Source organism: Lactuca sativa, chromosome 4 (genome assembly GCF_002870075.4).
Source record: "Lactuca sativa cultivar Salinas chromosome 4, Lsat_Salinas_v11, whole genome shotgun sequence".
Classification (NCBI taxonomy): domain Eukaryota; kingdom Viridiplantae; phylum Streptophyta; class Magnoliopsida; order Asterales; family Asteraceae; genus Lactuca; species Lactuca sativa.
Window position 1 is genome coordinate 31,420,960 of NC_056626.2, and position 7,655 is coordinate 31,428,614.

The following is a 7,655-nucleotide window of genomic DNA, read 5'->3' on the forward strand; positions in this document are numbered from 1 at the left end:
CTAGAAAGAAAAATTATAATAAATAATAATAACATGGCAAATTACCTTATTCTTGAGTCTTTAATTAAATTTTGAACTTTTCTTCATATTTCTTGATCTTCATAGCTTTGTAGACTCTCTTTCTTTCAACTTTTGCAACTTTTTTTTCTTTTTCTGTTATTTTCCTTTTTCTCACTTTTTTTCACTCAAAATTAAAATTCCTATAAAAACATATGTTTAATCAAGGAAACTTAACTTCAACCCTTATTGGTTAGAGGTATTAGTCTAAATGCAATGAGTACATAAGCTCTCCTAGATACATTTATGGTACACGGTATTAAACATATTATGGCCCTCAAAGTATGCAAAGTTTTTTTTTGTTCCATGATTTCACTAAGAAAGGGAAGCCACAAATATAATATAGCATCTATTGGCTCAAATAAACATTGAAACTCGCATCGGATCGTCCCACACAACACTAGCAACCTAGATTTCTACATAACAATATTTTAACTTGATTCAATTTTTAGATTATTATTTCACATCTTTCTAATAATTTTTTAAAATCCTAGACTTTTTTTTTCAATTTTTATCAGTAAGCTTGCATTCCTATATTCAATCCCCTATCCACGCTTAAATGATGCAATATCCCCATTGCATGTTTAAATAATAAAAGAACATAAATTTAAAGAGTGAGGAAAGGAACAAACTCGCCTTGGTTATGTAGTCGCGAGATCGGATAACTGTCGTGGGTTAGTTGTTGATACTAGCTTAAATTTGTATGCTGGAACACTCCTGGAACTAAACATCCTTGCTGAAATTGGTGGACTTTTGGCATAAAGTTAGGCGGACAACTAATCTTCATAGCTCGAAAATTTGATTGGGTCATTGCCACGTCGTGGAAAGTTGTTTGCCACGACATGGTCCCTGTAACTCCAATCGTGATCAAAAACGTTTTCCACGTCATGGCAAATAAAGGGCCACAGCGTGTTCTTTGTAAAAATCTGGAACGTCAACTGCAACAAAATATTTTCCACGAAGCGTAGTGTGTAACGACCCAAAAATCAAGGGTAAAATTTTCATTTTTATTATAAATTTATAATCAAAACACAAATATCTTTTAAATCCAAGCATTTCAAAAACATTGTTTAATTAAAACATTTATCAGAGTTACATCCCAAAATCACATAATGCGGAAAACACGGGTGTGTGCGCTGTGATCATGTCGGCTCCTTTCTTTTTGAAAAAAAAAGTACCTTAAACCAAAACTAAAAACCGTAAGCATGAAGCTTAGTGATTTCCCCAGAGCATACCTTACATAATCCACATAATCACATAAACCGTATCAATAACATAAGTCATGCATATAAACATATAAGGAAGTCGTGGGCTCCCCCAGGATCATACTCCAGGATGTCGTGGGCTCCCCCAGGGTCTTACACCTATGTGTCATGGGCTTCCCCCATGATCTTTACCTGGAAAGCCATGGGCTCCCCCCACATGGTCTGATATCCAAGTGGCATGGGCTCCCCCATGGTCTTTACCTGGAATGTCATGGGCTCCCCCACATGGTCTTATATCCAAGTGCCATGGGCTCCCCCCATGTTCTTTACCTGTAATGTCATGGGCTCCCCTACATGGTCTTATATCCATGTGACATGGGCTCCCCCTATGATCTTTCATGCAAGTATCATAGAGATAACTAACATACCATATAGCACATAACCAACTAGTATACCACATATCACAAAATCAACTAGTGTACCACATATCAAAAAATCAACTTGTGTACCACATATCACAAAATGGGCCGACCTTGGCACCTTCGACCCATTGGTATGGTTAGGAGACTCACCTCGCACTGCTGAAGTCTCGCAAATAAATCTCTGGATACTGGCTGACCGATCCCCGAACTGTTAATCATCAAGACAAAACCCAATTAACCATTTCGGTTTCAATGCATACCTTACATCCACACTTGGGGTAAATGGACCATTGTACCCCTAACCTAACTTGGTTCAAAACCATGGCTCAACTCACACTCTGAATGCCCAAAAGCCAAATAATCAACCAATGGCCCAATTTTTCAAATTGGGCTCATACCTCTACATGGGTCTTGCCATGAGGCCCAATCCTTTTTTTCAGTCTACCAAATTTTATATTCTGATGTCCCAATAATAATCCAAACACTGAAGCCCAAAGTGCTAAAAACCACTCGTGGCCCAATCCATGGCTCAATTTTCTAAATTGGGCCCAAATCCTTCCGGGACCTTTTCAATGTCACTAAAAGCCAAAAACCCAATGGCCCAATAGGGCCCAAGACAAACAAGCCCAACATCTGGCCAATACTAAAACCCAATACTCATAACTCCATCTGACTGAGTACGCAACTCAGTTGTACACTAAGCGTACAAGGTGTTTGGCTTTTATGCTACGCGTACAGACTTGTACGCCCAGCATACTACTCCTTTATGCCATAGTCTCATTAAGCTCTTAATGCTCGGTCCAATAAATCCAAATCACAAATCTATCTCTAAATAAACGACTAGAACCAGAAAGTCACTGACTTAGTGACTTTGCATGCCTCAACAAGACCAAATAGCATTCTATATTCATGAAAATGGCTTAAACTCCAACATAGATGGTCTTATACTCTAAAGGTACCAACTTTATGGGCCTTGAACCTCAGAAACACTAAGAGGGGCAACTCAAAGCTCCTGGAATGAAATCAAGACAACTAGATCTCATACTTGGGACCAAAGTGAACAAAAACCCATACATGGTAGATCTAAGACACTAATGATCAAGTTCAAAGCTTTATACCTTCATCAAGCTAGAAATGAGTTACAAACATCATATCCATAAGCTTCTTCTTGATTCCCATCTTTGCATCAAATTCCACCTTCTTGGAAATTAACCAAACACTCCAAAAATGGACTCCATAAGCTTAAAATGCCACCATGAGTGATCAGGGACAATTTCTAGGGTTTTAAAGTGTAGGGGTTGTCTTATGATGAAGAAGGAGGCTTAACATTATGCTTACATAGGGTACAACTCTAAGATTAGGGTTTTTAATCTAACTCTCGTATGCTTAGCGTACCTTCTCGTACGCCCCACATACGAGGCCATGCACCCCGATCCAATCCTCGCATATATGTTGTGCGTTCCTCCAGCTACGCCTTGCATAGTTCCTTCTCTTCGGTGTGCCCTGCATACCACTTTGGTATGCCCCGCGTACTAGGGCTTTTCCCCAAAACCCTAATTCTTCCCAAGGATATAAGTTACTCGATACAACTCCGATTCAAACAATTCATATATCCATAGAAAGGTATCAAGACGCTCAACACTATTATTAATTCATGCCTGCCATAAAATATCCCGAACAAAAATCCACTTGCCATAAAAGTTCGAGTTGACAAATTACTGAAATACCCTTTTACCCAAAAACTCAATTGAATACCCGAGTAGCCAAGATACATTATCTAACTCCAACTAGGTCCAAAACTCAACTCCTCAGGTATTCGTAGCTTGATAGCACTTAATCCTTTGATAATCAATTCAAAATAGGGAACAATTCGAAACAACTAGGTCCAAAACTCAACCCCTCAGGTATCCATAGCTTGATGGCACTTAATCCTTTGATCATCAATTCAAAATGGGGAACAATTCGAAACAGGGTGTTACAACTCTCCCCTGCTTGAATTAAATTTCGTCCTCGAAATCCATCCTTACTATCCCCAACACATCCAACAATCAGGTCAATACCTCCACATCCCGGTAACAAAACAGCCTTCCTGAGGCCTCCGAAACTAACCTTAGAAGGACTTATCAAACCTGAAATGGAACGAACCTTAGACCCTTGCAGAAAGTCACCTCTACCTTTTCCAAATTCTGAAATCTCAAATTGCTCTGACTTTCCGATAGACCACCCGCACTGAACCGCTATCGAACTATATCTATAAGAAAACCAGCCTAAATAAAACACTTTCCGATGGGTTTTGAGCATTCTAACACTTCCTAAGTGTACATGCAACCCTAATAAACCTTGGATCTATGTTTGTCTAAGATACATGCAAATAATTATTTTCCAAGGTTCATATCCTAACTAGCATGGCATGGGGAACATGAATCAAATAAAGCTAGTAGAAATACTTACCTTGTAGTAGTAGTTGATTGCTTGGAGTTTTAGAGCCTAGCACCAATAGTGTGGATGCCTCAAATGGAAATCACAAATCACCACAAACTTGGAACTTTGATAGAATAGTCACTACTATCTTGAAATCGGCCCTCTTGCTTTACTCACCTCAACTAGTGTGATTTCAAGAACCAAAGCCTCCTTTATATAGTGTGGTGGATTAGGGTTACATCCATGTAAACCCTAATACCCATGTCTCTTCATTTCCATGAGATCCATGGGTTAAAGCTCCATGGAGTATCCATGGACTTTCCATGTAAGCCTAGCCCATTCCAAATAAGCATTAGCCCACACTATATAAATATAGAAGTCCATATTTAATTAGTAATATCTTTGACCTCTAAATTAATCGTAGATTAATTATAGATCAGTACTAATTAAATAATATGATCTTATATTAATATATTAGAACTTATAATATATTAATAAATCATAACCTGTACTATTCTCAAAAGGTTATCCATAAATTGTTCGGGTGAAGTGCAACCCAAATGGACCATGTCGGGTCGGGTCAAGTACATACCAAATATAGTTATGGACTTAGACACTATATCCAACACTTTCCACCCATAATACCTTTAGGCTTCCAAGAGAACGCAATCTATGATCAAATGCGACTGCAGAACGCTCAACTTGATAGGAGGCTCAAATAATCCTTCGAGTAGGAGACTCACCCCTGCAACGGTTAGACTCAGACGAGAGTTGCGCAACAGGGTCTAATCAGCCACTCTGAGATTATTTAATCCAACTGCAAACAACTAAGCATATACCTCGAAATCAAGCAACTCCATACATGAATCCCAATCACTAAACACACTTCGACTCTTCCTGCCACTACCTGCTGCTTTTCAGAAGTATCCGAGACCTCCCTGGTCCAAACTTGTTTGCCCACTACCCGAAACATCGGACACCTGCCCGATTGCTGGGACAAAAGAGAAAAAACACACAGCAGTCCCACACGACCTCCGAAGGATACCTCGTCTAACATTAACTGCCCTATCTATACCGCCACTCATGGCTCCTTCAATCCTTTTGATCCATCCGATCATGATAGGCTGACAACCTGTCGTTACTGAATCCGACGCAAAAAGGTGAATGCTACAAGAATAACTATAGTCATAAATCATGCCTAGTCTACTTTGACCTACCGATTCCCGATTCCAATTATGTTGTGACCTACTCACAACCTTGAGAACTGGCCCACCCTCGCCTAAGTCATCTGAACGAATCTGTTAATGTCACAACTACCCTGCAGTCTTTCTATACTTTCCACACTATTCGGACTCTTGTGAATGTTACGACTCCCCCGCAGTCTTACAACACTTTCCACACTATCTGACTGCTTGTGAATCTTACGGGTTCCCCATCAGTCTTACAACACTTTCCACACTATCTGACCGCTTGTGAATGCTACGGCTACCCCGCAGTCTTACAACACTTCCCACACTACCTAACTACTAGCAAGTGAATGTTATGGCTCCCTCGTAGTCTTACAACACTTTCACCCTAACTAACCATTAGTGAATGCTACGGCTCACCCGCAGTATTACAACACTTTCTCCCCAACAAACCAGTAGTGAATGCTACGGCTCCCCTGTAGTCTTACAAAGTTTTCGCCCCAACGGACCAGTAGTGAATGATACGGGTCCCCCGCAGTCTTACAACACGTTCGCCCCAAACACAACCGCAACCCAATGCCTTACCCCTAATCTATCAATTCGAATCGCACACAGAGTCGAGCATGCACATGACCGAACACCCAAACTTAACTCAATTCATGATCGAAACCCCAAACTGATTCCCCAAATTCTGCTATCAAGCACCAAGAAGACACGATTCACGTGCTGGCCAGTTTTACCGAACTCCCAACTCACACAACCCTCAAACCAAATAGCCGCTTAGGCCGCCTTCCTCCCTGACGGGGATGTGATACTCATCCTAGTTTCATAACCGCTCCTTCTTCGGAATATCTGAATGATTCTCCCTCACTTCGATTCGACAAGTACTCATGGCACACAAGAATTGAAGGATTTCCCCAATCCTTCTTACCCCCTAACGGTCAGTTGAACACTTCCAGAAGCCCAACAACACTATTAATCCCAAATAATTTAGATGATACTACACCCTACACTTGCAACCCTCAGAGTTGATGCTCAAACTAAAACCTCATCAATGGACCACCTCCCTAGTCTCCCCTAAACACCAATCAGCATGTCTAGAAAGACTACCGAATCCTAACGATACGGAAGAGTTAACCTGCTGAAACCTGACCATAATCCTCCACAAAACACCCCTGAACCGATCTTGACTACCACCCATCATGCAATTGAACACTTGGAGCTCGCTATACAAGAAATGACCCTTCAATAACCCACTAATGAATCACGACATGCAAAAGACGTAAGATACTCCTAGAAGATACAGTCCAAGGATGACATAATCACAAACCAAAGACAACGCAAACCCACCATACTATAAGATTCCAAGCAACAAGAAACCGATAGCCACCGAAAGTATCGTAAATGATAACACACCCGACAAACCACCTGCTGGAGCACTGGCTTCCCTTGCCTTCATAGGGAATAATCTCTACTGACATGATCAACCTGGTACGCTCTTAGTAACCCATACTTCTGGATTGGAAAGCTCCATTGTGCCTTTCTCGCACGCTCTACACCGACCCCGACCCTGCTGGCCTCTCCAACCCTGTTTAGAAATCTTAGGTCTCTTCCCGAGACCCTCCACTAAATGCACCTGACCATATCCTCTCTCCCCGAGGTACCCCAAATCGATCTCCCACCCTCGGACTTTGGGTTTCATATCATTCAGGGTCTGGCACCTTGACACCCTCACCAGCTCAATCGTCCATGGCTGAACTACAATAGCTGAAGCAACCTCTGCCCTAAACCGGGCTACAACTACTCCCAATATATAGTCTCCAATCCCGAAAGCACAATAGATCACACAGTCAATCATTGTCGCCTGATAAAAAAGATCCAAGGTGTATCGAACCTTAGCTCCTAAGGGTAGGGAATAGTGCGGAAAACACTTTCCATCTCCTTAGTCCAACGCAAACCCAAATCCCTAAGCATTTCTTCCACTAAATGGCTCACCACCAGAGCCGGGGCCAAACCCTGGTCCTTCCCCATGCGTGCTCATCCTCATCTTGTGAAGCAGCTATTCCTACGGTCCAAGCATAACCAAGACTTCTCCTTCCTATAAGCTTCTTAGATTCACCAATACTCCCATTGATTCGAGTATGGATCATGTGCTTTCAGTAGTACGGGCCCAATACTACCTTCCATACCTCTCCATACTTTTTTCAGCAATCCTCCTGAATCCTCTAAGTCACCTAGTCCACTGATGAGCCAAATATCCGCTAAATGGTAGTATGATACCCACCGAAGCAACTCCTAGGCTCCCAACCTCACCGAACCACCCCACAAACTCACTGGAGCATATCCTAGGCTTTGCTAGGTTC